The sequence below is a fragment of the Lygodium microphyllum genome, chromosome 3 (genome assembly GCF_053477565.2).
Source record: "Lygodium microphyllum isolate KBCC chromosome 3, Lygodium_microphyllum_v1.1.10, whole genome shotgun sequence".
In the NCBI taxonomy this organism is placed as follows: domain Eukaryota; kingdom Viridiplantae; phylum Streptophyta; class Polypodiopsida; order Schizaeales; family Lygodiaceae; genus Lygodium; species Lygodium microphyllum.
The window spans coordinates 48,704,842-48,715,460 of NC_141137.1; positions in this window are offsets into that span (position 1 = coordinate 48,704,842).

A 10,619-nucleotide genomic window follows, 5' to 3' on the forward strand; every position below is an offset into this window, starting at 1 on the left:
GAGGCAAGGTGAATGCCTTCACTAACGGTAGCAAAACTCCTTTGGATCAATTGGGGTACATCTTGAGATGAATGTGAAGTTGTGCATGCTTTCCAACTATGAAGGGGCGAGCTTATGGAGCCAAAAATCATAATTGGTTTACAACACAAACTTTTGCAGAGAAAGTTGGCAACCATACAAACTTGTGGCTCAACGAACAAGGAACATTGGAAAATGGGGTTAAAGGATTTGATGGTGCTAGCAACACTAATCTTAATTAAGATGAGTAGACTTCAACAATTAGAGTTGATTACTATCAACACAAAAGGCCTTAATGGGGAAGCTAAAAAGGCCTCAATGTAGTTCTTGTACAAGAAGATAAGTTGCATTGTTTGAGTGGTAGTACTTTCCAGTCTAGAGATTATTTGTGCTTTGTTTGTGGAATTATTGGTGGGGATTCGAGGTGTATGATTGTGAAAAAAACTAGGAGGAATTCTAAAATGCTCTTCAATTCTCAAGATAAAAGAATGCTTCATGTATCATTGGATTTGAAAGATAGTGTCTTGAATGTTAGCAACACTTATAGGTGCAATGAAGCTCGATTGAGGAAACAACAATCGAATATGTTATCTAGAATTCAATGTGAGAAGATCTACTTGGTGAAGATTTTAATATGGTGTTGCAAAATTTTGGTGCTTTTATTGATGCCTCTTTGATTCATTGTGAAAAATTGGAGTGGGAGAAGTCTGAGAAACGTTTTGATCTAATAGACCTAAGTGATTAAGTTGGCGAGGAGAGAAGATGACTCGCATACAACTCACTTAACTCTCTTCTGATGGAGCCTAACAGACAGAGCTAAGAGTGAACACGACTGATTATATACATAGAGTACAGAGTAGTAGAAAGGAGAGTGAGCACGACACTTGATGTTCGGTTCAATGACTAGTGTATCTCTTTAGGTTTTAGATAGATATATATGAAAATACAAATGTGCTAAGGATGTGTTCATACCTGTGCACATATAAAGGACACGATGGCCCTTTATTTCCAACAACCTCCCACCTAAAGGCAATGTGCCTTAAGAGGAGAAAAGAATCATCTAAGTCTAGGTATGTACAAAGTTGAAATACATATACCTATCCAACTCCCGTCATTTGTTGGCAATGAGCAAACCGCTCGGTTGGAAGACCCTTCGTGAGAAGATATGAAGGATTATCATCTGTATGCACTTTAACAAGCTCAATGCTCTTGCTATCAAGTACATCTCTAATGAAGTGATACTTCACTTGTATGTGCTTTGTCTTTGCATGAAAGATAGGATTCCGTGCTAGCATGATAACACTCTGACTATCACAATGGAGAATAGGTAACTCTGTGATGCCAAGCTCTCCCACTAGACGTGAAAGCCATAAAGCCTCCTTGCATGCCTCAGTGGCAACCACATACTTTGCCTCTGTAGTAGACAATGCAACACACTTTTGTAGCTTGGAGATCCAAGAGACTGCTCCTTATGTGAAAGTAAATACATACCCAGAAGTGGACTTTCTGCAGTCCACATGACAAGCATGGTTTGAATCCGTAAAGGCAATGACAGATGCCTTCTACTTTCTAAAGCAGATGCATAAATCCTTTGTGCCTTTGAGGTATCCCATAATACCTTTCACTACTTCCCAATGCTTTTTACGAAGGTTTGCCATGTATTTGCTAACCACTCCCACTGCAAAGGCAATGTTAGGACGTGTAGCAACTATAGCATATATTAAACTACCAACAATTGAAGCATATGGTATCTTGGCCATTTAAACCTTATCATCATTAGATGTAGGGCTGTCCTCTACATTGAGTTTCACATATGGAGGCAATGTTAGGACGTGTAGCAACCATAGCATATATCAAACTACCAACAATTGAAGCATATGGTATCTTGGCCATTTCAACCTTATCATCATTAGATGTAGGGCTGTCCTCTACATTGAGTTTCACATATGGAGGCAATGGAACCCCAATTGTTTTCCCATGCTCCATATTGAAACATTGCAAAACCTTGGAGATATACTCCTGTTGAGATAGACAGAGGAATCCTTTTGACCTATCTTTGAGTATTTTCATGCCAAGAATGTGATTTGTATCACCAAGATCCTTCATGTCAAAGCTGCCATGAAGACTTTGCTTTAGTGAGTCCAAGGCACAAGTATCCCTGCCAGCAATCAACATGTCATCAACATACAGAACCAAGATAATCAAGCTGCCATCTACTGCCTTCTTGGTGTACCAGCAGTGATCCACTTGACTTCTATGAAAACCTTGAGATTGTATAAATGTATCAAACTTATGATATCATTCTCTTGGTGCTTGTTTTAGTCCATACAAACTCCTTTTGAGTTTACATACCATCTTCTCTTTCCCTTTTGCCACAAACCCTTCAGGTTGCTGCATATATATGTCTTCATGTAAATCACCATGTAAAAATGTAGTCTTTACATCCATCTATATGAGCTCTATATCTTCAACTGTAACCAAGCCCAAAATGGTTCTCAATGTAGTCATTTTGACTACAGGATAGAAGATCTCATCAAAGTTAACTCCATGTTCCTGCTTGCACCCTTTCACAACCAATCTTGCTTTGTACTTTGGCGAGGAACTAGAAGTAACCTTCATCTTGTAAAACCATTTGCATGGAAGGGTTTTGTGCCCTTTAGGCAACTACACCAAGTCCCAAGTGCCATTTTTCTCAAGAGATTTCATCTCTGACAACATAGCTTTATGCCATTTATTGCTGTCATGTTTGTCCATTGCTTCCTTGAAGCATGATGGTTCACCACAGTCTCTCAACATGACATAATCAGCCACATTGTTTGCACCACAAATGAATCTATCAAGTTGTCTAATAGCCCTAGACGATCTCCTAACCTAATGATCTTTGTTTGCTGGCTGTTGAGCCAACAAATTTCCATGTTCAACTTGCTGTCGTGGCATTTCAGCCTGCAAATCAACGTTAACAACTTGCTGTCTTGGCTCTTCTTGCACATCCAGTGGCTCATCATTATGGGCAATAGCTGGCTAATCATTTCTAGCATTATTTTCTACATTTGCATGTTCATTTACAACAGGTATTTGTTGTTGTACAACATGCACATTTTGCTATTGTCCAAAAGGTATTTCTTCTCGGAATACAACCCTATGAACCTCCCGAGTCTTTTCAGGCTGTTTATGCGTGCAATCTTCTCGGAAGATAACATCATTGCTATGTACTACTGTCCTTTTCTCGGGATCCCACAGTCTATACCCCATTTCACCCTCATCACCATATCCTAGGAAAATGCATTTACAGGACTTTGGCTCAAGTTTGCTGCATTTTTCTTTAGGAATATGCACAAAAGCCTTGTAGCCAAACACTTTTAGGTGAGCATATGAAAGGCAGCTTACCCGACCACGCTTCTTGGGGAACTCCTCTACCTCCCTCTCCCCCGCCCCCAAAGACCTGTTTGGTGATCAATTAATCAAGTGTACGGCTGTCATAACAGCCTCTGCCTAAAAGCCATGGGGTAATGCAGCATGAGACAGCATCGTACGGACCTTATCTTGTATGGTCTGATTCATATGCTTTGCAACTCCATTTTGGGGTGGATTATGAGGGACAATGAGCTCCATTCCCTTTGTTGTCACAAAATGCTTGAAAGGCCTTAGACACATATTCCTCACCAATGTGAGAGCGAAGACACTTAAGTGTCTTAACAATTTGATTTTCAACCAATGCGAAGAATTTCTGAAACTTGTTAAGCACATCGTCCTTGCTACGAATAGAGTAAACCCATACCTTCCGTATAGCATCATCAACAAATGTGACAAAGTATTTCTTTCCCCCTAAAGATAACCCTGGCATTGGACATGCATCGAAATGTACTAACTCTAGATGAGAATATTTCAGTGAAAGAGACTTCTTATGAGACATCTGTGCATGTTTACCATAAACACAATGATCACAATGCTCAAAATCAATATCAAGAAGCCAAGGCAAGTAACCCAAATGGGAAAGCACTTTCATTCGTGTTTGACTCATGTGTCCCAAGTTGCCATGCCACAAAGAAACACTTGGTTGCCGGTCACGGCAACAATATGGTCATGCACACTAGATACATGAAGTGGATACAAAGTATCACTCTTGTAACCTCTGGCAATAATCCTAGATCCCTTACAGATCTTCCATTTTTGATCACCAAAGATGGTATGAAAACCATCATCATCTAGCTGCCCTGTGCTAATCAAGCTCTTCTTGAGCTGAGGTACATGCCGTACATGTTGAAGTGTGAAGACAGAGCCATGTTGAAACTGCAATTGCACACTGCCAATACCTGCAATGTCACATGCATAGTTGTCCCCAAGATGGATAACACCATGTCGATCCCTTGTATAGGTAGAGAACCACTCACAATGAGGGATGACATGAAAGGAAGCACCTGAATCGAGAATCCATGTATCTGGAAGTAAAGCATACGCACCAAAGTGTGAAGAGACAAATAGTACGTCACTCCCACCATCACTGTCATGAGTGACTACATTCACTCTTCAATTTTGACACTACTCTTCTTAGGCTGACTGTCTTTGTTCTGTTCCTTATTATCATTTGTCTTCTTGCCTTTTCCTTTCTCTTTCTTCCATTTTTAGCAATCATGTTTAAAGTGACCCTTCACCACAATGGTGGCATTCAACATCTTTGCCACGTGATTTATTGCATCCCTTGCTATCAGATTTGCCTTTTTGCAGTGATTTTCCCTTAGTATGCAAAGCACTTGAAGACTTACTAGATGCATTCTTCTGCCGATTCATTTCTTCCATGAGTAGAGCACTCTCTACATCAGCATACAAAAGGATCACATTAGAATTGCTCATACCAGTCCTGAATGTATTCAAACTCTTTGGTAAAGTGCAAAGTAAGAATGTAGCCTTAAATTCTTCATCAATCATGATCTTCAAGGCAATCAGTTGGCTGAAAATGGAGTTAAGCTCACTCAAGTGAGAAGACATTGCTCTACCCTCTTTCATACGCAAATCCATAAGCTTTTTTACCTAGTAAACTTTGCTTGCGGCACTCTTCTGGGCATACATTTCTTCCAGTCGAGTCCAAATAGCATAGGCAGAATCCAAACCTTCAATGTTAAATAGCAAGGCATCAGAAATCGATAGCTTGATGGTTAAGCATGCAAGTGCTCAAAGCATCAACCATATATCTACACTATCTTTAACATGCATAGAATAGACCAATTTTGCCAAACAAAATAGAGCAATTTTAGTAAAACCCCCAATTTTTTCCAAGTGCTAGATGTCCAATTTGCATGGAATTAAACCTGCATGTACATAAAATGACCAAATGGCACACAAATTTTGCCCAAACAGTAAAAGCCCCAAATTGCACGAGGTCTAATGTGCATCAATGTCAAGAAATTTGGTAAATTTCAGCCCAATTCTTGCATGTACATGAAAAGGCCCAAATGTTGGAGGCAAAATGTCATAAATTCTTGCAATTTCTGAGAAAAATATCACTGTTGTGTCTTGCTCGCATCAAATTTGGAAAAATCTCTCAATTTCTTGGGTCTGATGTGCAAAAATTTCAGTGAAATTAAAAAAAAACACCAAAATGTGAAAAGCCCCAAAATTCATGGGCAAATTTGTAGAGATTTATGATCTGTGCTTATGCATGTAAACACCTGGAAGAGAAGGAATAAAAACTGAAATTTTCAAATTTATTAAAGAGGGCCGTTGACCTGCCCATCTGGCTCCCATCAGCCCTGACCCCCCCCGACTTGGCCTTCGTCAATCGTGTCACTCGCCACACATGGCTTTGTCAATCTATCCAGCCTCGCGTGCTAGTCATGCGACGTGTCAGTCGCATGGCCTCCATATCCTATCGCTCGCCACCCAGTCGACCGTCACGCTGTGTGCAGGTCTCGTCCAGTTGCGTGCATGTCTCATCCAGCTGACCACCATTTGACTCTTGTCTACGCTACCTCTCAGCCACCTAGGCCTGATTATTATCGTTGGCCATAACTAGTGCTTGTGCACCAACTGTGGTTGTCGACTGCAGCTGACGACGACTGTCTATGACTGTTGCCCGCCACCTGGCCTTCATCAATCCTATCGATTGTCACGTTGCGTGCAAGTCTCATCAAGCTGACCACCGTCTAACGCTTGTCTATGCTACCTATCAACCACCTGGGCCTGACTACTATTGCTACCCATAACTAGTGCTTGTGCACTGATTGTAATTAACAACTGCAGTTGACGACTATTGCCTATGACTTTCAATGTTGCAGCTACCTGCATGGACCATCAGCTCTGATACTAGTTTGATGGAGACGGAGCTGAGAGTGAACACAACAGATAACACACACACAGAGTAGAGAGCAGTAGAAAGGAGAGTGAGCATGACACTTGATGTTCTATACAATGACTAGTGTACCTCTTTAGGTTTTAGATAGATATATATAAAAGTACAAATGTGCTAAGGGTATGTTCACACTCGTGCACATATAAAAGGCACAATGGGCCTTTATTCCCAACATCTTCTCCTTTCGGATCATTTTTGGGTAGTGTTGAAATTGAGTTCCTTTGAGCTCAAGAAGATAGGTGGGCAACATAAGTGCTAATAGCCAATGTTAGACATTTCAATCAACTAGAATTTCAATTCATGGTGGAAGGTTCTATAACATTGCTTGAGAAGAATAACAAGAAAAGCTTGGATGATCCCTGGGGATATTTCATTCAAACAATTCAACATTACATTGGGCTTCAAGGCATTTGGCTATGTGAATGGGAGTCTGCTGAACTAGAGTGGGTAGAGAAAGTCCTTATGGAAGCTTCAAATTGATGTGTGCCAAGAAACTGATAGAAGCAAAAATTCAAATTGTCCAAAGAGCACAATTTGTGAAGCAGCGGCTCTACTTAGGGAGTTGGAAAGAATTGATTTACAATTGAATAGGAGATTAATGACCCTAAATGCATTTTGTCGGAGTTTCATCAAAGGCCTAAAAGTGAAGAAATTGAAAGAAAGTTTGGTTGTTCTTGAGACATAAATAGACCAATTCCAGATTCATGAGCTTTGTACTACACACTTTCAGTAAATCCATAGTGTAGATGGCACATGTGGGCAGGAGGCACTAAACCATTTACTCTCTCATGTGGATAAGGTAATCATCTTGGAAACAAATGGGAATTTGTTAAGAGAGTTTAGTTGAAGAACTCACTAAGGCCTTATATCATTGGGTAAGAGGAAATCCTTGCACTATGATAGGATCACTAATGAGATGGCAATCAAATTTTGGGATAGCTTGAAAGAGGTTATGGCATTGATGATTAATGAATGCTAAAGTAAAGGTCACCTACTTCATGGAAAGAGAGTACCATTGCACTATTGCCTGAAGAAAGTCAATGCATTAAACTCACACATTGGAGGATGGTTTCTTTGTTGGGTATTGCATATAAGATATTCACTAAAGCTTTGGCCATAAGAATGGCTCCTATTACGCATAGATATGTTCACAAAAATTAGTATGGATTTTTAAAAGTGAGATCTTTGATTGGCAATGTCCTAAATGTCATCCTTGTAGTAGAGTGGGCCAAAAAATCTCAATAGCAGATAGTATGTTTACAATTGGATATTGAAAAAGTCTTTGACAAAATTAGTTAGGAGTATCTCACACAAGTCATGCTGCACATGGGTTTTGATGCGAGAATAGCAGATCTTCCATTCATCTTTAGAATGAATGCCAATGCACGTATATCTATAAATGGATCACTCACTAGCCTTGTGATTGCTAGAAGGGAGGTTAGACAAGGTTGCCTAAGGTTGTCTCCTCGGTCCTATGCTTTTCACATTGGCTACCCATCCACTCTTTTGTCGTGTAGACTCTTTGGCGAGGGAGGGGGAAACTCAAGGTATCAAGTTCAAAGACAAGCACCTTGTTGAGCAAGGATATGCTGATGATCTCTTTATGATTTTGAAAGTTGTCAAAGTTAATGTAGATAAATCTCTCCAGGTATTGAGTTGGTATGAAAGGGTAGCAAGGCTCAATTTAAACATGGAAAAGTGTTACAGAAGAGTACCTTATCATTTCAGCACGAATCTAAAGTTGGTAAACAAAATATGGAGGAGCAGTATAGATGAGGGCACCTTCAAGAAAGCTATGGAAGTGTTGGGGGTAAAGGCGCCTCTGCCTAGCCGCCCGTCTATTACTACACTGACAGTCACCACCACTGCACACTGTAGGTGGCAGGCAGCACTCGTCAGTGTCACTTTATTCTTTATTCTTTTAGTGATAGTTTGAATAAAGGAAGGCTCGGTCACACATTGTGACTGTTGGAGTTCCCATTTCTAGTCTCTCCCTTTCTTGCTCTTGCTCTCCTGCCATAGCTCTTGAGTCCAACCTTCGATCTGTTGCTCCTTTTCAATTGGTATCAGAGCTTTTCTTTCCGACTCTTGAGCTTGGTTCGTGGCATTCTCAGTATCCCATTGACTCCCTACTTGCATTGGGTCTCCTTCCTGGTAGCCATATCCAACTCCTTCGAGCTCCCGTCACTCCTTGGCTTCCCGAGCACCTTCCCAGCATTGTTGGGCACCTTCAGGGCATTACATCAGAGGTATTTGATCATTTTCTTCAGGGTTTACTTCAATTCTCAAGTCTCACAGGCTGTAAACAAGATTGGGACAGCCACCATTGAAGCTCCCTTGCTTCATATCTCACTTGTCTTTGAATAAGACTTGTTGGAGCTTGTTTGAGGCCTTCCTTGGCTTTAACCGGACCCCTCCAAAGCTTGGCCACCATTTTTTGCAGTCCCAGGACTAGCATTTACAGTTGGTGGAATCATGCAACCCTCCCATATGTGTCTTCAGCATTGACAGTCACAACAGTAGCTCTCCCCCTCCATTGGCACTTGGAAAGGCTCCATTTCTGGCATATGAACATGCTTTGATGCTTGGTTTTGATGGTTGATGTGTTGGCATAGCATTTGGACTGATTTAACACTGTTTTGGGACTATCATAACAGTCCACAGGCAGTTTATGACATTGTTACACTGACATTTGATGCTACAGCTTGATTGGCATTGTCATTTGATGCGGTTGTTGGGGGTAAAGGCGCCTTTGCCTAGCCACCCATGTATTACTACACTGACAGTCACCGCCACTGCACACTGTAGGTGGCGGGCGCCCATCACCGTCACTTTATTCTTTATTCTTTTAGTGACAGTTTGAATAAAGGAAGGCCCGTCACACATTGTGACTGTTGGAGTTCCCATTTCTAGTCTCTCCCTTTCTTGCTCTTGCTCTCCTGCCATAGCTCTCAAGTCTAACCTTCCATCCATCGCTCCCTTTCAGGAAGAACTTTGGGGAATTGGTTCTACACGTAGAGAAAATCTTTACTTGGAAAGTGGTCATGGGAGTATTGTCATCTACATCTAAGCTAATGAAAAGATATTTAACTAATGGCCAATGCATTTGTGGCAATGAGGAGACAATCCATCATATCTTCTTGGACAGATGCAAATGTTGTATTGCCAGGTCTCTATTTGCAGAAGGTTGTACTTAAGAGCCAATGATTGAGTTGTGAGGTTTTATTTGAGTTTTTTGGTCTGCACGATAATGCTACTGGTGCTATGATCTTTGGAATGCAAGTAGCCATGATATTTACATTGCAATTTCTATGGGATCTTAGAACGAGTACATATTGATGTAATATGGGAGAATGGTTTACCCAAAAGGAAAGTGGTATCTTAGTTTGTCTTGTATGCTTGGGAGAATTGACAAAAAGGAGTTGGTAATATGTCTAAACAATTTTACCTAATTTTTCCTATTTTTTGTACTTGCAGACATTCTTTATATAATATTATAAAATATCTTTTCACATCTAAAAAAGATGGGTGTTGGTCACATTGCTAAATTATAGTCAAGGATCAATCATGCATTGGCTTGAGACTCTTTGATAAGAATATACTAATGACTCAAGATCATGAGAGTGAAAGATCATGAGAGTGTTATTCTTGAGCTTGAGTTCTAGATGAATTGTCCTTGATTTTAGCATTTGCGAATCTTATACCCACATATCTCCAATGCTATACAATAGTTTAACTTGGAATTTGAGTTGAGCAAATGCTTTTCTTAAGCTAATAAATCTTTTTGGTTGCTTAGCTTGTTGACTAATATATTGGGAGTAATCGTTCAACAGTAGCTTGTAAGTCCTAATTAGCCCACATGCTTCCTCTAAGAGGTGGTCAATCCAAAACATTGTTGACCTTAGTTTGGTCAATATAAAATTCATCCTATGTGAAGATGAACCCTATCTATTTAGTAATATGAACTAAAAGTGTATTTTTTCTTATTATGCATAGCTTATATCTTAAAGATGATCCAATACATTGTTGACATTGAATGGTGTTCCTTGATTCATTTGGTGTAAACTTGGATATTACAAAAAATACCAAGTCAAATTTGTCAAAATAGTGATGAGAAATGTGCTACCTTAACAAATTGAAGCCATTGGTTTGTTGAAGAGAAATATGTTATCTTAACAAATTGAAGGCAATGGTTTGTTGAAAAGATAGTACAGAGACTTAAAAAATACCATAATTGAATGTTGAACATTGCCTT